Source organism: Columba livia, chromosome 4, assembly GCF_036013475.1.
Source record: "Columba livia isolate bColLiv1 breed racing homer chromosome 4, bColLiv1.pat.W.v2, whole genome shotgun sequence".
Lineage (NCBI taxonomy): Eukaryota > Metazoa > Chordata > Aves > Columbiformes > Columbidae > Columba > Columba livia.
The window spans coordinates 35,439,575-35,463,616 of record NC_088605.1 but is presented as its reverse complement, the minus strand read 5'-3'; the positions used below and the strand labels follow the sequence as shown (position 1 = coordinate 35,463,616).

At 37.3% G+C, this 24,042-nt stretch overlaps 1 protein-coding gene across 30 annotated transcripts in view; it reads left to right on the top strand.

Annotated features, from left to right (window-relative positions):
* TENM3 (teneurin transmembrane protein 3) overlaps positions 1-24,042 on the top strand; it is a 1,347,463-nt gene that overhangs the window by 978,334 nt on the left and 345,087 nt on the right. The window contains exon 1 of one of the 30 annotated variants that reach the window (XM_065061260.1): positions 14,594-14,791. The exons of the other annotated variants lie outside the window; for them this stretch is intronic. The gene's annotated coding sequence lies outside the window, so the exon portion shown is untranslated. Of the gene's footprint in view, positions 1-14,593; positions 14,792-24,042 lie in introns of those variants that run through there. 30 annotated transcript variants of the gene reach the window in all.

Below are 24,042 nucleotides of genomic sequence, written 5' to 3'. Positions count from 1 at the left end.
TCTAATCTCAATTTAAAAACCTCCAGAGACAGTGAGTCCACCACCTCCCTGGGCAGGCCATTCCAATGCCTGACCACTCTCTCTGTAAAGAATTTCTTTCTAATATCCAGCCTAAATTTCCCCTGGCAGAGTTTAAGCCCATGCCCCCTTGTCCTATTGCTAACTGCCTGGGAGAAGAGACCAATCCCCACCTGGCTATAACTTCCCTTCAGGTAGTTATAGAGAGTGATGAGGTCACCTCTAAGCCTCCTCTTCTCTATCTGATCTGCATACTTGACTTACAGTACAGTATTAATGTATTTTATATATAAAACAAACCAGAATAGTTGCATTTTGGTGGACTCTGAGAACTGGTGTGAAAGGAAAAGGAGCTCTGAGTGAGAGCTGTGGAGGCTCTGATGTATATGACCCCTTAATAACAGGCAAAAGAAATGAAGCTCGTTCTGCCATATTTCTGCTGGCTGTGCTTGTATATATTCTTGTCTGCTTTTTACTTTTTTTTTTTTTTTTTTTTTTTAAATAGGACCTTGGGGAAAACCAATCAAGTTAGGTGGATTTGTTTGTTTGTGCACGTGTTTGTCGCACTGTGATGCTGCTGGTTCAGCAGTGTTTCATAACTATCGAAGTGTCTCAGGATTTCTTGGTGTCATTCTCTGGGAGCGGGAAGCAGGAACTGGTAAGAAATAATAGACAATAGGCCAAACTGTGAAGCTGTGAAGTGCTTATAGTTACCACAGTGATTCAGGTTACTCCTTGGGTAATTGCCATTTGCAAGAAACTGATAGGTGAATAAAATATTGTTAGGTGGTTTTTTTTTTTCCTCTATCAATCACTAAGGCAGCAGCTAGTTGAGTGTGCTTTGTTACTGGAATAATAAATTTTTGCCATGCCATGACATCTCTGGATAGTTTGTGTAGTAAATTAGCTAGTAATGTATATCACAGAAGTAGATGAAAAATACTTTTGCAAAAAAAAAAAAGAGTTTACACTTTTCTGGTCTATAGTCAGTATGTTATGAAGTAAGATTGTAATCTTATTAGTTGCATTTTAAGGAGATTGAAACAGATCAAAGGTGTAAAAATTTTGCCATACAGGTTGATGTTATTTTACCAAGGTAGTAGGAACATTTCTGGACAAAGAAACATTCTGTTTGAATAGCTGTGTGTACCAGCAGGTGTAGGAGCATCAAACAGGGAGATGCAGATCCAGAATGCATATGGCGCTTACATTATCTGAAGAGATTCTCTGGTTTGGGATTAGAAAAGTGATGGCCGTAGGTAACTCCTGCAGACAAGTGGATATCAAAGCTTTACTTTGCTCCCCTCAGGTTATATATTGCCCTCTTTACTCCAGTATTTGGCAAACACTTCACTGAGGTAGCTGTGTTTCCAAAGAGCAACTGAGAACAGCAGCAGATGGCAGCTCAGTCATTTATCCATCCTGCACTATTTACTTCTGCATTTCTCTGGAAACTGAAGTTAATAGATGTTAAGATGTAACTTCCCAAATTTCCCACCTCCTGCTCTCTTTTTTTTTTTTTCCCCCCCCAAGAGGAGGAAATAGAAACTATATTGGTTTGAGGGTTTTTTGTGTGTGTGTTTTCTTTTCATTTTTTTTTTTTAAACCTTCCCTCCTAGTTATGAATATTTCAGAGTTGTAACGAGTGGTCTTTGAGAACTGTTGGAGGATGAGATACCAATAGACTAAAAATTATAATAACATACACAAGTAATTTTACACTGTCTCTAGAAACAGACATGTCAAGATGATGATGATGTATGATGTATGAGTATGCCTAAATACAAATGAGTATGCCTAAAATACAAATGAGGATTGAAGGTTTGAGTGGGTTTTTTTGGCAGGAGGAAGCAAGACCAGTCCAACCTAACTTCCTTCCATGTTGGATCTTTCTGATCAGCGTGGATTTTTAAAGACTTTTGATGACTTCTGATGTGAAATAACAATGAGCAACAACATTCCCCTGCAGCAAAAACTACTCCAGGTGGATTCAGCATTGCTTGGAGAACTCCACTTGCAAAGGAACTATGAGCAGTTCATTACCTATACAGAAGGTGTTATGCAGTTAGGTTTTGTATGGTGACCTCCAGCACTACTGAAGTTTTGTTTGTTTTCATGAGATGGTGGAAGAGACTGTAAGCTTTTTTGAACTTTACCATCAGTGCTTTAGTATAAGGTTAGAACCAAATAATCTTAACAAAATGAAGTAACATTCAGTCTGGTAGAAGAACAGATTTTGCCATTCAGAAAACACTGTTTATTTGGAGTAGTGGACCATTCTGAGTGGAATAAATGAAATAAATGCAGGATAGTGAGCAAATACTGACCACTACTACCATGTCATTAGAGAAAAATTTGTAAGGTTACAGTAGAACCCATTTTCTTACAGCTCCGGGGGGTTAAAAAATGCGAGCAACTCTAAGGCTGAGCTGAAGTTTGTTACAAGATCTGTAAACTAATCAGTACTGCTAAGAGTTCAGCTAGAGTTATGTGTTCTCTGTTGGGCATAGTCCTTCAAGAAATAGCATGATCATGTAAGAGCTATGTAGACAGACTTAATGGGGATTGTCAAGTGCAGAGAAGATGAGGAGGAAGAGAGGTCATTAAAATAGTAATCAGACAGTAGTAAGATCACTGCAAAATGTTTCAGGCACTGGGGATCAGGCTCATTTACTTAATTTACTGTCACTTCAGCCTCAGTCTTGCATCAAGTTTGTTAAAGACAATGCTATCTTTCCTGGTGAGAATATCAGACATGGAACAAGGTGAGTAGCAGATGTGTCAAGCCAATGCCAAAGTAGACCTGAAATGCTCTTCCTGGAAAGCCTGGGATCCCCCTGCCTTGTGGGGCTCGCACCTCTCAGTTTGCAGGCTAGCTTTTCCCCTCATATGAGTTTGTGGGAGGGGTAGTGTGAGAGAGAGAGAGCAGGCAAACAGTTTTGATCCACCAGTCTCTGCAATCTTCTGGGTATCTGTGTTTTCAACTAGCATGCCACCTCACATTTGCGCTTTGTGTAGTTTGGAATGCTTAACTGGTGGTGTTAGAGCACAAGGCAAGCTATAATAACAGGGAGCTGAGCTGTTACTCAAAAATCCGCATGTCTCTCAAGTTCCCAGTTAGAGAGTTTTAAGTGGGGTAAAGAAAACAAAGTGGCTTATTTTGTGAAAGATGGCTGCATACTTTATTGTGAATATTACAAACAGTGTGAATTTCAGCACTGCTATATGTGAATGCTACTACATTTTGAATAGGTTTTTTTCATCATCTTCCTTCAAACCCAAATTCTGGGCTGGAAGACAGGGCACAATGCTTGATTGATTGCCCATAACACAGTAAATTGGGGAGGAGGAGACTGGTCCCATAGCATTGCAACTTCTGTATGCCTCCTGTAAATTCAGCTTCTTTCTCTTCTTGCATCTGATATGAAGGCAAGAATGATATTGTCCATAAATTGCCTTGCGTTAATTCCAGTGTTGTGTAGCACGTGTAAGTGAAAATCTTGGAAATATGTTTGCTAAATCATGTGTTAAATGGTCTTGTTGATGACTGCAGAGTTGCTCTGGGGATGGAGCTGTTAAGCACTTATTATAGGAATCCAACAGGGCAAATTAAGAGAAACCTGTATGTGTGCTTGTTATTTTAGGACTTTTATGCTTGTCTTCTGAGAAGTAGGACCTCATGACCTAAAAAGACTTGATGTCTTTTAGCCAGAGGTTAACTTCTGAAATCTCAGTTACTGACCTATCAACAATGAAAATAATCATCTCCAAGGGAGGGTTTAGTGTTATTATTCTTTAATGCTAAATAGCTGAATATTGCTGTTAATAATACATATAAAGTAGCTTTTTAGTATTCTGCTTAGTTGTATGTGGTATTTTCACTTATAACTGAGTCTTTTTATACTTGTAAATTAGAGGGGATATTTTATGTTTCATTGTAAGTAACTGCTGAGCAGGTTTCTTATTTGTTTGCAACACCATTGCAAGCATTACCTTAATCCGTGAGTGTTCAGATGCAGTGGGTGGAACTTTATTCTCTGTGCGAGTGTTCCTTGGAAATACTATTCCAAGTACACAAAAACACTGTGCATGGTAGAATTTCATAATAAATTCTATTGTACAAGAACCAATGCATAGTATTTTTTGCTGGTTTTAACTGCTACGTTCCAAGACTTAAATGTGCGGTCCATTTAAAACAAGTGTTGTTGTTGTTCATACTGCTTGCTAGATACTTCTTCAGATATATGTCTATAAAGATTCATCAATTTTTAATGCTAGTATACAAACGTATACTTTAACATAAAGTTCAAATTTCAATATATATGGAACAGGTGAATAATTTTTCTCGCTTTTTTTTTTTTAAACTTCACTTAACTTTCTTTGAAATATTAGCTGTCTGAAAATCTGTCATAATCTCCTCATGCCATTTTTGCTAGGATCTTACACATTTTCAGTAACCTTTGCAAGCAGCTTTACTGACAGATCTTGAATTCCAGCTGATCAGTTAAGGCTTTTGATGGCATGATTATTTTGCCAGTCATCGTTATTGCAACAATGGAACTCCCCTTTGAGGAAAAAAGGAGTCATCCATCTTTTTTAAGATTCATACATGAACTTTATCACTATAATAATAAAATTTATTGCTTGCTTGGTAACCACAAAGGATTCATACCACTGGAAAATGTAACCACACTTACATACCTTTTCATGTGCACAGTTAGGTTAGTTTTAGAATAAACACACGACAATGCAAGTATAGCATACTGATTAAGGGGGAATGTGTGTTTTGGTTTACTTTATGCAATGCTGGAAAGTTTGAACAAAATCTTAAAAATAACTGAAACAACATTCTGTCTTTCCTGTTTTAACTCAGATTCCTTTGGTAAGGTTTGTAAATTTGTGGGGTTTTTTTACTTATTATGTGTGTTTACAACTAATATTTGAGGATGCTATGTTGTCTTTAAATAGCATTTTTCCACCGTTCTTACCAGTTTATTTGTAAGGTTCTGTATCTGCAATTTGCACAGCCAGAACTTAGGTGGCTTATCTGTAAGCTATATTCTAGCCAGATATATTCACTAGTATTCACTTTTCTTCTCATTTTCATCTCTGTATCTTGTTTGTAGTATTAATGAAAGTATCCAAAATTAATTTTATCTATGATGACAGAATGATTTATTCATGTAGATCTTGATACCAATATTACCTCAAAGAAATTAATACTAGTTCATATCACTCTTGTGAGACTGCAAAACTATCAGTATTAAATTGACTCAGCAAGATGATGGAAAATATTATTTCCAATTTGGAAAAAAACAATAGGCCTTTTGGCTTGTGGAATATTGCAGCATGTGGCAGAGGGTCTCACTGACTGCATTGTCATCAAGGAATTATTTTCATTCAGTGATATCTTGGCAAGTTTCTAAAATTCTGAATTAATATGTAGGGCTGTGAAGTGCGGTAGCTTTGCTGTGGTACATTTGGCTCTGTTTCTACTATGGGCTGTTACCTTCAAGCACAGGGAAGAGGCATGGAGATCAGGCAGTGGTCTCACCTTAAACTGCAGGTGCTAACCTGAGGAGGTTTATCTGCTGTACAAACCATAGTGTCCTTACGGCTTGCAAATCACATTGACTGTGAATCCTCATAGTATAGACAGAAGAAAAAATAACTGAGACCTAAAAAAGCTGGGTTTAGGATATATCAGTCTTTTTCAGTGGTGCCGAGCACTTTCAATTTGTATTTAAGGAAGAAAGTGTGTTGCATTTTAGAGGTGGCGTGCAGCAACATGCAGGGTGCCTGGCAACAGCAATCCAGAAGGCTTTCCACTCCCAGTGTATCTTGAAAGGAATTTCATGCTTCTGTTTGCAAAGGCAACAATAGAAAGGATAAGTGAATGGGGAGGAGCAGAAACAACTCCCTTTGTGGATGGAGACATTAGAAGTACTTTTCAAATGAAGATTGTTCCAGAATCGGTTGTTGTTGGTATTTCACATTCAGCTTCTGTCAGGCTGATCTTTTTTAAAAAAAATAAAAGGAGTTGAACACACGTATCGAATGTGCATTGAATGCTAAAACAAATACAAGTCATTGCCTGCACTTCTTAATGAAGGAAGTGGTGGCACATTAGTCTCTCTAGGTGATACCCATCTCCTAATGTGTTCCAAGAGCTACAGGTACCTAAAGAGAAACAGTGAAATGATTTTTTTACACATCCATCTTTAACCTTTTGTCTGACTGTTTCCCCCTTCAACAGAAGCTGATTTGGCCAGAACCTGACAGCCTTTTAAGTGGATTTTCTACTAAACTTTTAAAATAAATCCTGAGATCCTAATAAGTAATTGAAAAAAGGAGAGACCTTTTAGTTCTGCACACTACAGCTGCAGAGTATTTCAGAATATCATGTAACAAATCACTGCAAGCTATTTTGTACAAATGATGAAACTATGGATAAAGTACCATATGATGCTGCAGAGTATTTTAAAGAATGATTTCCATCTCTCAAATGTGCTAAAATATCACATGCAGATTTATTCAATCTAATTGGTATTTCATAGAAGAATTTCTATGCCAGCTACGTTGTGGACAGGGGAGGAGGAATCAGACTATAGTACAATATAAACTAGATGAAAATTAACTTTTCCTAAAATGCATAACAAACTTGATGACCTAGCATGCTGTTAGCAGCACAGTGGGTTTTTTTGTGCATCTGTAATTTGACTGCTATGATTTGGAGACTAATTAAATTGATGTGCAACACTGAATGTCTTACATTCTCAGATCATGTAAAGAATATTTGAAATAATGGGATTGACATTAACCTGTCAAGTTTGTTTTTAAAAAAATATATTTGAAAATATTTTAAAATATAAGCCTGATAGAATTATTACAGGTTTCTGGAAAAATTCTAGTCTTGTGTCTTAGACTGTAAGTAATATTTCAGTTTGGCTATGTGTAATAGATAAATTTACATTGTATTCTTTCCTGACCTTTGATTACAGATATAAACCAGAGGGTTAAAAAGCTTCCGTACTTCCATTTCAACTTGGAAAGAACAGCTGCCTTGAAATTCAGCCAAAAATATTGGCATTTAGGCAGTGAATAAATACTTATAGAAAAACTTAAAAATCAAGAAGTCACAGTGTATCCAGTGATTTTATATTTTAGGAAAGGGATACTGATATAGGTGTATTGAATACTTCTATGACTACAAAAAATAGTGAGAAATATTTGGCCTTTTTTTAACTATAGATCACATTTGTGAGGTTGGTGTTCTGTTGTTGCTCTCAGCCATAAATAAGGCAGAGGTGCACTGTTCTGTTGTATCGTTGCTAGTGCTTATATAAAACCATGCAAGGCTGGTTCAGAAGTTGCTCAGAGCAAATATTAACCTTAAGCTCCTCTTATTTCCTGCAGTCTTGTGACTGCTTTCTGAAACAGGGCACCTTGCAATCATTAAAATGTCAGGGCAAAGGGGGGACTCTGTAGGCAGGGCAACAGGGTAGGACAACAGAAGCAGTGACTTGGATTGATTTAAATTGTTACAAAATTTCATTAACTTCATTAGGCTCTGGTGTGCTTTTGATTCTCATCAGTGTGTGGCTGAAAGGATGCTGTGATGTGTCAGGTCATCTGATGTCTTCCGCATACTGATTCTCTTTGATACTGGGCTATGGAAGATGTACAAATGTTGGGCTGAAAACACCATGGGAAATAAACCCCACAGGTGGTAGCATGCAAAACTTTCACTGGGCTTACACCTAATAATATTTAACTTCATTTTTAAAGGAAGCATCCTTGGCAGAGGAATAGCTATGGGGTAGACAAACTGTTTTTTCACATCTGAACTCAGAAGTAGTTAATTATGTGTTAGGTGGTTTTGAAGACATCTGTGAGTCTGATCTAGGGGTCATCATACAAAGAGAACTGAAAACTGTAATGGGAGCAGTATTTCCCAAAGCATTTGGGGAACACCCTGGGGAAGGGAGGAATCTCTGCAATCTGGTTTCAAGGGAACTGAGAAACTCCCTGACAGAAAGTAAAAGCTACCTTAAAAGGAGTTTGGAAACAGAATAACTTTGGCTTGAGCAGTTTGTTCTCTCTGGTGAGGAAAATGAGACAGGGATATGGGTGCACCTTTACACTGTTTTGTTTGCATGTGCATATATTTGTTTAAACATTAGATGAGGTTAAAAAACAAATTTTGGTATTGCTGTGTCTTCTGGTGCCATCATTTTCACTCATTTTCCTGGTTATATGACCTGTCAATGTAGAGTGCTTTCAAGAGTTAGAGCCCTGTGAAGTTTTGCAAACGCAGCAAAGAGGATTTTGTGAGGTCAGACTCTTCCTAGGAGGTTTAATCATCTCCACTGAGATGCCTAATTTATGGAAAGGATGCCTATGTTTTCCGCTGAGGCCAAGGAGATGGACTGTGCCAAAGTCTGTTCAAACAGAGCCTTAAGCTACTAGAATCTGCAGTCCTTTTTTACTAACTCTCAAAGTAGTACATCTCTATTAGTTTACTTGATGACATGCCAGCTGATTTTTGACCAGAAATCACCTTTTCAGGGAAGTATACTAATTTTTTGTTTGTTTAGGAAACTCAGTATTCAGATCCTGAATGTATATTTTGCAATTCTAACAGCTCTCATTAAGGGGTTCTCCAGTGTACATTAAGGTAAATCAGGGAATAATTTCAGTTGTAAGGGTGTTCTTCAGGTCATCTAGTCCAGTCTCTTGCTCAAAGCAGTGCTGCCTTCAAAGTGGAGTCAGGTGGCTCAGGGTCTTGTCAAGTTAAGCTCAGAAAATCCCTAACAGTGGAGATTTCACAACGTCTCTTGGCAGACAGGTCCAGTGCTTAACCATTCTCATTATGAAGCTGCAGGAAGGAGTTTGCAGTGTATTTTGCACATTTTTGGATCCTAATTCTCATTTGAGTGTCCCATTTTTTACTTCTAGGTAAGAGTCAGATTAACATATTAAGCCTGTATGTTTTGGTCTAGAGCTTTTAACTGATACCCTCAAAGAATACTCAGGTAGTATACCTTCATTGCTTTTAAATCAGTGTTGGCATTATACATGTTTTGATATTTCTGAGCCACTATGGAGTGTTTTGTAACTATTGAAATGTTTAGCTCTGTTACCTTAACTTTGTTTACATACATTTATTTTCTGTTTCTCAAATATGTAATATGAGTCCTCATTCCATGCTATTGCTGAGACAGGGAGCTTGCACCTACCTCTGTATAGACTACCATTATTTTCAGCTGGCTTCAGAAAAAAAGAGAGTCTTGTGGTGTGTTCACCAAATTGCATAGCTTGAGAATGGAAATATTCCCAGGAGAATAAAGAATCTGAAAGTAATAGATAATGTAGTTAAAATGTGAAATTACGGTTATTTGTTTTCTTGGAGGGCAAATAAAAGCAGGAAGGTGTTGTGTTTTTTTTCTCATGTAACCCTCTAACTAATTAAGGGTTTATAAAATTTAAATAAGTGGTTGAAGGTAAAGATATCCATAAGGTTTTATCACTTTTCATGGCTAGTGTTCCATGAGTTAAGGGAACTCGCTACTGAATTCTGCCAGTCGTTCCAAACATGTTCCAGAAAAACTCATCCACGTACCATGTCCTGGAAGTTTTGACCACTTGACTGACAAACTATTTTTAAAACTATTTTAAGAAATACCCTAACATATAAAAATGTCATACTCCAAATAAAATTAAGCTGTCTTCTTTACTATGACTGATTTTATAGCTTTTGAGAGACGATAGTTTGTGATGTATTTTTCTAAGACTTTTTTTTTGTTAATTTAAGATCCCTTAATACCTGCTCATACTAGAATCAGTAGTTCAAGTCTTTTCACAAAGGTGATATTTCTCTGTAATATAAGCCTAGAAGTTGGAATGTCTTTTGATTTAGTGGAATATTACAGCACTTTTGTTCACCTAAGGTTAACTTGGTAGGTCACTGGATCATCCTTGTAAGGGACAAAGCAAATAACAGGTATCCACCTGGTACACTTATATTTTTATGTTAGTCTCTGATCCTGTTAAAAGCTACTTGAAATCACAGCACCTGAGCTGAATTGTCAAGCATGGACCCAGCCTTGCAAAATGAGAGCACAGCCTCTATTTGGAGTTTCAGTAAGAATCTCGTCAAGAGACAAGGGTTAAGACCCTATTTTTATGTATGGCATAAGGTAGGAATTAAGCATTTGGACTTTTGAGAATTCCTGGAGACACCTTTCGAGTACTTGAAAGGCCCTAGGTATCTTCAATAACCCAGCTGCTGTTCTCCTAGTGATTTTTTTTTTTTTGTCATGTAATTATATATCTGTTCTTTGAGACTGAGTATTACACAAGAAATAATAAAAATGTTAATAAAATGTAGTTTAAAGATTGCTAGAGGACTTAGTGTCCTAGTGGATCTCTTGTCTAATTCCCCCTGGTATGTTCTCCAGTGATTTTGACTGATGTGGTGCTTCAGTACTACTACTTAGCATGTTTATTTGCTAATTGACCCTTGTGGAAAGGAGCTCTACTGCACTGCTTATTGCACAGAGATGAAGATGATAGTCCTTGCCTTAGGAATACATAGTGTTAACATAAATATATCACAAGAAGCTATGTGAGTAGAGGCTGAGAAAGGTAGAGTATGTATTACCAAACCCAGTTGATTTTAACACCTAGCTGCATGAAATGTTTTCCTTTAGTTAGTCATAGTAAGTAGACTGTTGCCTAAACTTAGTACATAATTGAATCTGAAATGTCGAATACCAATATTTTTTCCTGATATACAGTATTATTTGTATATTTGAAGGTATGCATTAGAAATGCAAGCAAACCCTCAGTTTACGCACAATTTTGGTTTCACAATCAGATGTTTCTGGAAAATATGATTGGTATACTGATCTTGCATCCAAGTTTCTTTCTTATTCATCTTCCTTACTTATCTAAAGCTAGGGGAAATATTGTTGTGTTGCATAGTCATTTGTAATAGGTTGTTAAAATGCTGCATAGTCATTTGTTATAGCATTAAAATCTTGTATGGCCATTTGTTATAGAGAGTTAAAATGTTGACTGCAATAGCAAGAAATTGAACTCTGCTTGCATTATTAACTTTTTCCCCTCCTAATTGATATCTTAGGCAAGAGAGCTGTCATTTAAAAATAGTGGGCTGCTCTAACAAAATCTGACTGTCATGGACTCATAGCCATAATAGAATTACAAAGATATATAACGGATAACATCAGAAATTTGGGTGGAGAATTAATAGCTATAACTTACTTTCTGGCTATGCTGCCTTTTCTTTGTTAGAAAATTGTAGTTTGATATTTATTGCAGATACATGTTGCCAAGTGACAATTACTCGTGCACAAAAAGTCAGAAGTGTCTTAGAGATAACACTGGGCAGTGCGGGAGGGAGAAAGTGGAGTTTTAGCTACCTGTAGTCCATCTCAACCCCAGCTCCTCGCTGCCTGCTTTTCTGCCCGCTGTTGGTGCCTTGCCCTCCTGTTTGCCGCTGTGGCTTCTCTGTGGCTCCAGCCCCACTTAGTCGCTGGGCTCTGCACGCCATGCCGTGCTTTCCTTCTTTTCAGTCAGATACCTCCATTTCCTTGTCTTCAAAATATGCTCAGGTTTAACGGGGCAACAAATCAGTCTCTGGAGTATCCAGTACTCCAGTATCAGATTGAAATGCCCACACAGTACAAGTTCTGACTCAGTCTTAATTTGCTCTTCTGGTTTGTTTTGTTCTAAATTTCTTGGCTTTATTCACTTTCTATAAGCAGATTTTATGTTGAATCACATGTCACCTATCCATACCATTCTGACTCAGTGCAGAACTGGGTGTTACCTTGTTTAAACTTGCATACCTAATGTAATAAGTGATGGTCAAAATTGTTAATGTTGAACAAATCGAGTAGGATTCAATTGTATTATGCATATTATTGTAAGCAGTAACTGTGCTTGTGCGAGTTTGATTATGTTTTGTAGAACCTTGTAGTAGTAGTTAAAGACAATGCCATAAATAACAGGACTACCAGGTGGTGCCATAAATAACAGGACTACCGGATGGTGTCATAAATAACAGGACTCCCGGATGGTGCCACAGATAATAGGACTCCCAGATGGTGTTACAGATAACAAAGCGCTCGGATGTTGCAACAGATAACAAAAGTTCCAGAGACGGAAATTCCCAGCACGTAAACGAACGCATAACGTATATAAGCACATACGAAAGGTTGATTTGGGTGCCTGTTGGCGGAACTGAGCTTCCCCCGGTCACCCAGCGCTGTTTTGCCTAATTACCGCTTGCTAAATAAAATCGATTGATTGACTCAGAATCGATTTATTGGCTCTTATTTATAACACCTAACACATTTTGGCTAGTTTAGCAGATGTAGTAGTTGCATCTTGAGGCCCAGTCCTCCAGGTTAAATTAGTGCCATTAAGTAATGGAGCAGTGCTTATCTCTGCTGCCATTGTTGTCAAATCACGGCCTCGTTAGCCTAGTAAACGTTTTTAGACTGTTGACAGTTTTATTGTGTCAACCATTAACAGAATTGGCCATTGGTACAGAGGTAAAATCGTCAAGCAAATTTTTTTTCTTCATTCTCTTTGAAAAACACAGAAGTAAAGGCAATGAAGGGAATTAAACTTCTGGGATAGATTCTGTGGATCTGGTGTTAGAAATTCTGAAGTGGTCAGATGTTGTGAATTCTGAAAACCAATACCTGGATAGACTAAAACAGAGATATTTTAATGAGTTAAGTGATTTTTTTTTTTTTCCAAAAGTTTAGAATTGGAGATAACAAATTGTTTTATGATTTTGCTGCAGGTTAACCACATAAGAAAATCAAACTTTTCTGGCTGAATAGAATTTTCAACTCTATTTCTTATTGTAAAGAAACCTAAAACTAAATGAAATATTCTTTAACTCTTGCACCAATTTTCTAACGTCACTTTGGGTTGATACAAAACATATCCATTATATGTCTCTCTTTTGGAGCCATTCCCTCTTTCTCCTCCTTAGGTATTATTACAAGGGTGCAGGATGCATGTTGCTGTAATGTTTAGGAGAAGGGTCTCTGTTTTAAAATTGCACAGAGAAATTGAAAAAGTAGTCCAGAAGATTTTTTTTTTTTCTGACTAATTTCTCTTCTGTCTGTGCCCAGCTGAAAATTGGCACAATTGTATACTGAAGTTCTCTTAAGTTTCTATGGAGCACTTCATTCCTTTGTTCATGCCATATACTACATGGCATAATTACAGAATTTATCCAGGAAAAAAAGGAAGTGCATTTTGCTTTTGGAGACTTCCTTTAATTTTTCTCTATCAATGATGTAAAGATAGTGGCATTAATGGTCAAGTTGGCTAGACTTAAAGGATGCATCCTAGGAAACAAAACTTCTTCCAGACTGAAAATCACTTTATACCGCTATCTCATTTCTGTTACTTATGTACATGTTTTTATGAAAGCAGTAATTGCTACATTTCTTAAGTGCAATATATATATAATAAATTTAATTTAGATTTTGAAATCAAGTACAATAGATGCACACAGTTTAGGAAGTTAAGAAAATAAGAGATTGATGTGTGCAGATACAATTTTAATTCTGATACCAAAGGGTGCATTTACAGGATACCAGTCATGGATGTTGTGACAAATCTGTGATTATATAACTGAAGATTGATCATAATGCATAAAACTAAAAGAAGAATTTTCATTTTATGCATTAATATTTAGTTTTAGGTGGGAAATCTCACTTGCTATCATGTGTATATAATTCCATAATTTCTGAATGATCGGTTTTGCAGTGTGAGTAGTGTTATTTTTAAGTGCAGTTTTGAACTCTTAATTCTTCACCATTGCAACAGTGTCTGCTTTATGAACTGCAGAACTATTTAACAAATAGCTGGAGTAGATCATTATGTTAGGTTGAGGAGATGGATGCATTTGAGAGAGCTGGTTGAGTTTGAGCCTTATTTCAGGAGTTTGGATGACTTTGTTCCCTAAAAGGCCCCCAAGCTGGACTGGCAGCACCACTTGAGTGGAGTCTTCCCTGATTTCTCTGCTGTAAATTAAAAATATGTAATAAGGCATAGGTATCTGAGTTCTAGACAACTGAACCCTTGTTTGCGCTTGGTCTGGTGGTGTAGTAACTCTGGCAAGTTCTGTCAGCTGATGGAAACAGCCAGTGTCATTTTATTTGACCTTCGCTTATCAGTTCATTGAGAAATTACTATGAATAAGATCAGTACCATTGTTTAAAAATGTGTTAGTAATATATATCTCTAGAAAAATGTTGCGAGTTGCTCATTAATGTATTTGCTATCTAATGGATAGTTTTGGTCTTAAATCTATTTTAAAAAGTTATTAATCTAATTTAAGCATTTTAGAATAAAGCTGCTTCTACTGTACCTTTAAAGACGGAAATCAAGAAATTTGCAGCTTTCTAGGGCTCTTTGTCATGCAAATATGTTTAATGGCAAGTATTGAAATTAAATAGAACATGGTGCAGAAAAAAAAAAAGTATCTCAGAAATGAGAATTTTCTCCTTTCTTGGCAGCACTTAAGTCTGAACAAGAGCAGTGACTGTTTCATAGCCCTTGTGGTTGAACTCTTCAGGTCCTTGACAGCTGGATCCTTTGCTGACCCATCTCTTCATACAATTTCTTCTGGGATCAAATATACTATTGTGCTGAGTGTTTTCCAAATGCAGGAGGACCAAACAGGAGGCAGACTTATCTTAGATTGACGACTAGATTGATGGTAAGCAGCACAGAAGGTTCAAGTCCCATGCTAACATGAAATCATTTGACAGATAGAATTATTTGCTTATAAATTGAAAGAGTAGGTAATAATAGTGTTTTTTATGATTACATTACATGATATTTTGTGATTACACAGACTAATAGCTAGCAGATGGCAGAGTATACATTTTACTTGTTTACCAAGATGATGGATGGCACTGATTGAAAGACTTTTTTTTTTCTTGTTACATTACTCTGAAAGCTTGTAGTGGACAGGCAATTTACAATATGAGTCAACAATAATTTGTATCTACTCTAGTTTTTTGGGGACATCAGTTATTCTGGTTTTTATTTTATTGGAGTTTGTTTCTTCTTTCAATGACCTTTTGTTCTTGGGGGTGGGCAGAAAAGCCATGCACAAAATCTGCTTGGAAAACTAGGCCTTTAAAAGGGTGCGTGTGTGCCTGACAGCCTACATATACAAATAATATCTATTTATGTGAAGAATAAATGGTGGGAGGTTTTCTCACTGTTTTATTTCAATGTTTATCATATTACATGGGCATTTTGATGAAAATAGATATGCTCTGTCTTTTGTTTAGGCACCTCAGCACAAATCTACGTTGCTATATTGCGTGCTACCAAGGTAGTTAAAACTATCCAGTCACGATAACAATTGCAGTGTTTTTCATCCCTTTTATTTAATTGGTATTGACTTACTCGAATTATCTATGTGTATGTTTTATATGTATGGGCTGTTCAAGTGGTGTGTTGTTTGGGTATTTTTTCCCCTTAAGTACTATGGCTTGAGAATACTTCATAAACATGAATCAGGTTGTTTCTTGAGTACCAGACCTAAAAACTGGATTTCTTCTAGGTTTATTCACAATGTGTTTTAGTTTCCAGTGTCAGATGTCCAGTTCCCTGCCATGTCTCCAGAGTCTGCTGTTCCTTCCAGCCTGTCTCAACGTGTTTTGGCCAAGTAAGGAACAGGCTGCTTGTGGGTTTGACAGGTAGTGTCTGAATTGTGATTAGCTGTTAGATTGCCATCTTTCTGGGAAAAAAGGGACAAAACTATGGTTGCTTTTACCTCAAGAGTCACTGCTTTGGGCCTTATTTTTCTATAAGGTCTCTAACTTCTGTGAAATTAATATCTGAGACATCTAGCATTTTGCCAAATTTGATAGAACTTGGACGATATGGTTCAAATGTTGCAATTTTGTGTTTAATCTTCACATAATTACATTAGTTTCTTAGAAAAATCAGGCTAAAACAATCAGATGGCACCAGGGTGTCTTTTCTCCTTAAAGAACCCAATTATGTTTTTTTCTCTAGTAAAAGGGGAAGGAAAATCATTGCAATAATTATGGTGACTGGACAGCATAAAACATAACTGAAGATATTTTTTCTAGATAAGAAGATTCTTGCCTCTCAGGCAGAGGACGTTCCGTGATGTATATATCTGATTTCTAATAGAAATATGGAGTCTGTTTAAAACTGTCCCTTAAATTCCCTTTATGAATTTACATACACGATAAGACCTAAATATACATTAATGTTAGGAAGTTCAGTTTCATATCAATCAGAGGTGGATCCACTGAGTCCCTGTAATTCCACCCACTTAAAACTCCCTTCTCCCAAAGGTTTTTTATCGCCGCAAACTGCTAGTGGCCTTTCAGCAGGGAAAAAGCCTATGATGCCTCACCTTTTGCACCATGAAAAGATGAAAATATATTCAGATGGTTACTGGCAGCTTTAGTGAGCTTGTTTTCCGTAGTCCCTGTTCCTAAGGCGCACTTTTTTTCTAGTCAGTAATGGATTTATTTTTTTTTTTAAATTTCCTGTATCTTCTGCTTTTCACCACTCTGTTTGGAGTTGGGTGGCAAATATGTATATGCCAACAATTACTGTCTTGTTCGGCTTCCCTACCATTGACTAAACCCAAGCGTTTTCTCTAAGGCTCAAGCTTCGGACCAGTATGATAATATGATGTTTTCTAGCTTGTATGTGTAAAGATGAAATGGCTTTGGTATCGATGCCTAGCTTTGGTTGTAGCAACCAGAATGTGAAATAAGCAAGAGAAATCTAGCAGCCATGAGACAAAATTTTTCCAAAACCCTGTGATTTTACATGGAAACTTGAATTCAGTACCTGAATTGTTACTGCTAAATTCTTGAGGTTGGCAATATGGGAAGAAGACAGCAGGCGGAGATGAGGAGAAAGAGCAATGCTCAGCTGGCCTCCTGAAATTTTCACGGTGCCCTTGCTAGGGGGAAATGTGTTATTGAGCAAAAAGTGACTGTTGCATCAGAAATAGGTTTTGGGTCTGGATGGGTTTGTAAGACATAGCGCTGTCTGGGTTCAGATTATGAAGCCAGGTTATGAGTTGAAGGTCACAATTTCATGCACGCTGTAGGTTTTCCTGCTGTATTGCAGCCTCTGCTTGTCAGCACAAGAGTTACCGTGGCTGGCTGCAAACACAGGCTGAGGAATAGACGCAAGTTAAAATTGACATGGTGAAAAAGAACATTTAAGTGAAAATGAACATTAAGTGAGCTCTAGTAACAAGGAAACCACAAGCTTTTGGATGGGACAAGGGGCAGGGATGCAGAGAGCTGAGTAGAGGCGGTAGAAGACAGGGTTACTGCTTTCAGGACTACTGTGTGTTTATGCTGCGTAAAGTTTCATAAAATTAATCTTAATCCTATTGCAGAAATACATATGCAGATTTCTGGATTAGAAGATGACAGTGATTGACATGCATGTGGTGTTAGTGTGCAAATCAGGATTATAGATGATAAACTTAGGTAATTGGTCTTAGTTAAAGAATATGTAAAATGTACAATTGACTTCAGCTGTCTTTGCCCAGATTTTTATTAGCTTTTTGTTTACCACATTCATACTTAATTATGCAGCTAGATCTCCTTTGTAAATTTATGTGGCAAAATTTTAAATAGAGGCCTTATTAGAGTATATGCTTGTAATATGTATGTTACTGCTGCAAAGCTGCATAGTCCTGATTTTTAAGACTATTTAAAATCAGCCCTTTGTTAAAGCCTGCTTTTCTATATGTGACTCTTTTGTGGTTTAGTAGTTCTCTTGTTGAGAGGAAAAAGGACTTGGCATTTTGTGTGTGTATCTAAATTATGCCTTCATGGTTTCATTGTGATATGTTCAGTTCTATTTTTATCCTGTTTATACGCCTCACTTAAGTCACTTTGAAACCCTTCTAACAATGTAATACTTCCATTAACTGTCATCAATACTTGGAAACGGGAGGTTTATAGAAGTTGGGTAACAAATACTTAAATTATTCCTCAGAAATGTCTCAAAGAATATATCACAGCATTTTTACCAATTACCTTGGTATGTAAAATGGTATGAATATTGATCACATTTCAGAATTGAGCCTCTGTATTTTGAGAGTGTAGTGAAAGTTAACCACAGAGTGTCATAACTTATTTGCTATGTATTTAGTCAGTGAAGCATGAAGGAAGGTAAGAAGTCTATGGAAACTTCTAATTTCATGTTGCAGAACTTTTAACTGTTGTTTTCCCAGAACCATCTCGTTCCATGTACATCTTTCTTCAAACAGCTTCATGGGCCAGGGGAATTTCTTAGGGACTGTGGAAGGAGGGGCTGTTGTCTGTCTAAAGCAAAAGCCACCATGCATGCTTAATCCCAGTTTTGCAAGCATTTGTTCAATACCTGCATGCTGCTCATTTGTATGCTGCTAATGTGTGCGTCTCCAAGGAAGGTGATTCAAATGTATCTTAGTATTAGAACTAACAGATTCACGTTTTCTGACAAGCACTGACTACCATTCAGATTTTAGCATTAGATTTTGCCTCTCTTTGGGAAACAAAATGGGTTTCGTGGTAATGACTTGTCTCAACCATTTACTAACTGGTAGAAGTAAAATCTGCTGCAGTGATTGGGGATTTTCATCTTTTCTTTAGTTTCTGGAGAAGACAACCTATTTTATTATTGTTTTGGTGTTAATGAGCATGCCTTAGCTTCTAACCAAAACCAGAGCTGAAGGTATATAAAATGTTGTACTGGTCCCTCAGTATTTTCATACAAAACTGCATCAGACTCTTTGAGCTGATCCAGGATGTTTGCTCTTCAAATTTGCAAATCACTGCTTCATGAGGGCAGCCACAGCATGAAAGGGCACAGGGGATGTGAGGGGTGGGGAAGAATTGCTTTTTTTCCTAATTTAAAAAAAAAAAAAAAAAAAAGGGCGGGGGGGGTGTGTGTGGAACCCTGTTGTCTCCCTTTAGCAATTAAAAATATAATTATATACTGCCTTGTATATGACAATGTCTAAGTGCACAATTCAATTAAACAGAAATAATTTACAAATAGTTCTGTTTTCTGACTTTTGGAATAGAAGTTATCCATTGTATTCCATTCCTTAGTCAAAAAGCCCTGAGTTAAATACTGATGCTAATAGAAGACTGTGAGATTGAATGTACAAAGAGGAAAACAAAAAAATACAAGAGGAAAAGTAGTTCATATCTTCAGGAGATCTGCGTTTAGTTACAAAAAGACTCTGTTCTTTTTTATTTTGTTCTTTTAGTCAATTTTCAAAATTAGGCTCTGGTACTTGTAGTGGATTTTAGTAGAGTTTACGAATTGCGTGTGAAAGAGGAAGCATACAGAATATATGTGTGTTGTGTGTATATTAATTTTTTTTACAGCAAATCACTTTAAAGTATTAGAATTGCACAAATCCAAGCCCTGTAAATTAAAGGGGGGTGGGGGAGGAAAGTAAAAGTTTCCACTGCTGTAGATATACAAGAGTGTGCAGAAAGAATGAAGGGGAGAAAAAGAAGAATCACAGAATTCTCGTTCTTTCCCTCTGTCTGTGTCATCCGTGGTGTTCAGTCCCCCTCCCCTCGCTGAATGACAGTGATGGATTTGTTTGTGTTTTGGTTAGGAATGTAGGCTTGATGTTGCTCCCGTTGGAGATGCTGGTGTTTGTGAAACAGGAGAGGGCATATTGTTCAAAGTCACAAAAGGAAAATTCTGTTTCAGGACTCTGACTCCAAAATCAGTTTTGTCCGCTTATTTCCCTCCTTGCCCTGTGAAAAGCTTGCTTGAAAAATCAAGTAGTATCCATTTGTGCTATTGGTTTTCTGTGAGAAGAAGAAAAAATATATTAAAAAAAATAGGATATTGATCTGGTTGGCTATCTCAATATGTAATACATTAACAGATGTGCCTTGTGTATTTCTAGTCTGTTCCTTGCAGGCAGGATTACACTTTTCCGTTTACTTCAAAACACAAAAACACACTCTCTACCTGCATGCAGCGCCCCCTCCCCTCCACTCCACTCCACCCCCCCCTCCTCCCCCCCGTCCGAAAAATAAAAGTGACTATATTAGTTCAGATCAGTTGCACTGTCTCAGGGAGGCTAGAGGGGGAATTGGAAATGCATCCACTGTAAGTCTTGTGTAAATTAGGCTTTTGATCGTTTTGATAGGAGATAATTGCTTAAACATGACAGTTAATTTGTGTTCCAATGTAGAAGCTTCAGAGAAAGTGTGTTACAATGTGTACAACTGACTTTAGTTGAAATTTTCTTGACTTTATACCAGAGGCATTTTTATCTCATATTGAAGTACAGTATTCTACATAATTTTGTAGTATGCTAATACAGCACTCTGTGCAAGGAACAGAATCTTGGTTTTAGTCTTGTTTTAGAAGTTGTTGGCAATGACCATGTTTTTGCTATAAAATGTTACAAAATTGGGAAACTGCAATATGTAATACCTGACCTTCAGTGTATATATGGTCAAAATAGCTAAAATCAGTGTTTCCAAGCAATGAAAAACAGAACAAAAACTGTTTTTCTATCAATAACCTATAGATGGATTTGGTTAAAAGACTTTTTAAACACCTTTCTGTCAGGTGTATTCATTTGATGTAGTATATGGATGCTTACAAACAAATATATTTTTAATTTGTAATAAACCTCATAGTAATCTATCCTCAGATAATAAATGGGCATTAGCTTTCAAAGAAATAGGAGATGAGTGAATAATAGTCTTTACAGTTAGGGCTATGAAAGAAGAAATATAGGTCTTCACTGTTAGGGTGTCTGAATCAGTCTATAAGTCTTGGTGTTTGACATAAATTGAAACTAAAGAATTTAACAACACTGTTTTATTACACCTCAGTCTTAAATTATGCTTGTGCTCAGAATGGTTTGAATAAACTCAAACTCTCCATGGAAAGGATGCTGTGTAGTTAATAAGGACAAAACCGCTGTATATTTGATTGCACTTGCTTTGCTGTTGCAGAAGAAATGGAAAAGAAAGGAAAATATCTGAAGAGAGCAAAACAAGCAAGGAGCTTCTGTGGTGTCAGTTTGTTGTAGCCCTTTGTGGTGCCTCTGTGTCCCGCCTGGCATGTCCTGTCCCATGAGGAATGGCCGTGCTCCGGGGAACCCTCATGGATATAGTCAGTGTGCTGAGGGTCAGCAGTTCCCTGAATGCCCTGCCTCACTGTTGCGCTATCAGGCAGCACTGTATTTAGATCTAAGAATGAATTTTAAAATACTGCCTTGACCATCTTTTAGCACCTTTCTGCAAGAGCATGGTTGTTGTTAATTTATATGCTTTATCATTATTCATAACAACAGAAATCTCAGCGATATTAAAGTGGTCACTTTACAGAAATGCTGGCGGCCAGACACTGACTTAGATGGAACACCTTTGCCACTTCATCATTATGAGAAATGTAGTCTTAATGAATCTTAAGACCCAAAGCAATTGCATACAGTAGAACAAGTCTAAGGAGAAGTGTTAGGCTTGAGAAAGCACTGCTAATTTATGCCCCTTGTTTTAATGTTTATCGGTTTGGATTTGTGATTTATGCCACAGTCCCTAATGCAGGCAGTGAGTGTGATGGGGCAGGTTGCTCTGCAGAGCCCTTCTCTGGTTCCTGGTTGCTCCTGGTGTAAGGGGGAGCCTCGTGGCTCTTCTCTCTCTCTCCTGCCTGCAGGAGGGAGCTGGTGTCATCAGGGTCATGCTGACCAGGATAACAACACTTCAGCATTTGGAGAACAAGCATAACTTACCCTTAGCATGCTTATCTTATAATCACTCTGCTTGTGAATGAAATTCTTAGTAATGAGTATAATAGTATTTTATAATATCGTAAAAAGTAAGTTTAATCTTGGTTTATGGCTATGGCAGAGATCCTGAAGCACTACCTCTGCTGTTTTTCCTGAATAAATTTACTCTTCTGTAGTTGTAGGTTTTGGTTACTGGACTGAAAGCTGTATATTAAAATATATAATTATTCCTCTTGGTACCATAGTATGATATATCTGAAGTAAAAGATTTTTAAAGGCACACATACTTCTTCCTGAGAGACAGATTTTTGCAAATCTGTCTCCATTTACTCTCATTAGTATTAAATCAGTAAAACTGATAACAAATGTCAGACTCTAATGCTTCTGGTGAAGCAGACCATCTGCCTGTTTCATAATATGAACATTTATGCTTACAATCAGTATACTTCAACAACTGCCTGAAATGCCAGGTAGTAATGTATGTTTTTTGAGGTCTGCGAATACATTATATGTATTGGAAAAATAATTAATTCCATGCTTTCTGGCAAATGTAGTTATTAAAGGAGAATTCTTTCTGTGGATTGCTTGCCTCCTTTGAAAATGCCATCCTTCTCTTAGCCTCTGTTCTATTTCCCTGGGATTGTTTGTTTCTTAGCAATGTATTTATTTTTTGAATTAGTTAGCCTATCTCTCAATAACTGAATTTTGTGAAGGCTGGTAGTCTACTGACTAAACTAATGTTGTGATACTGGAGCAGACTCATGTTGCTATAGACTTAAGTTTGTTTTTAATAAAAAACTTTCTGTCAAAACAAACACTAAACAAACCAAAATAATACAAATATTTCCGAAGTCCCCTAATTAAAACTTTCAGGGCTATAGTATAACTTGCTTTTCTCCTGCAGGGAGCAATGGAAAGTGAAAGATGAACTGTATTTCACATGACTCAGTTTAGTCATCCTTCCCATGTTGATGCATGTGCTTCTACTGAGACAAATGGAAGCTAATGGACTTTAGTCTCCACAGTTTTCCTAAATTTGACTTTTTCATATCAGCAGTTGAAATCCATGTTCTTGTAGTGGACACCACCAGTTCTCAGTTCACATTGCCACTCCATGTGCTTACAGCTACCTGAAAGGAGGTTGTAGTGAGGGGCATATTGGTCTCTTTTTGCAGGTAAAAAAAAACAACAGGATCAGAGGAAACGGCCTCAAGTTGTGCCAGGGGATGGTTAGGAAATGGTTGGTTATTAGGTTATTAGGATGGCTATTAGGAAAAACTTCTTAATGGAAAAGGTTGTCAGGCATTGGAACAGGCTGCCCGGGGAAATGTTTGTCATCATCCCTGGAGGTGTTTAAAAGACTGGTGGATAAGGTTCTAAGGGACATGGTTTAGTGGTGGACTTGGCAGTGTCAGGTTAATGGTTGGACTCAATGATCTTGAAGGTCTTTTCCAACCAAAACAACTCTATGATTCTGTGTTGTGAGAATGCAGTGAAGGCACCATGTTCAGAAGAGCTGGGCTGAGAATGTTCCTGCTCACCTCCAGTCCTGCGGCATGGATGGCATGCTGCCACCACAGGACCTGATGTGGGACAAGCAGTGAAGGGTTTATCTGGTTTTACAGAAGTGCTGTTTCACAGATCGGTTGCCCAGAAAACAGGCTATGCCTATCACTTTGTCAGTCATTTTCATGAATAATTAAGATGAAGAGAAGATGGGAGAGAGATATCTCTGCTGACCCTAGTTTTCCTCAAGCCCCTTTCATGGAAGAGGAGACTCTTCAGTGTCTTTTTGGCTGTGGAACCTAATGAGATTGCAACACAAAACAGGGCTGATGGGTTTGGTTTTTTGGAGAATGAAATTGGTATGCCTGAAAGGAACCTGGAGAATTGTAGTGTATTAATAGCAAAGCTGCATCCAATAGATGGATGTTTTCGTCACCACGAAACACTGTAAATAAAATTAGTGAAAAGATGCTAGGTGTATTCTTTATTCTGTTTTACAGTAACCTTTTCAACTGGAATATGAAAGGGTTGTTAGCACTATGCATTTAAGATAGAGAAGGTTTGCTGAGTTTTTGCTGACAATGATGCCTGTATTTACTAAATTTTTTGAGTTGTGATCTTTCTCCATTATGATTTGAGAATGGAAGCTAAAGTAATTTCTTTTGATTTCTCAAGATCAG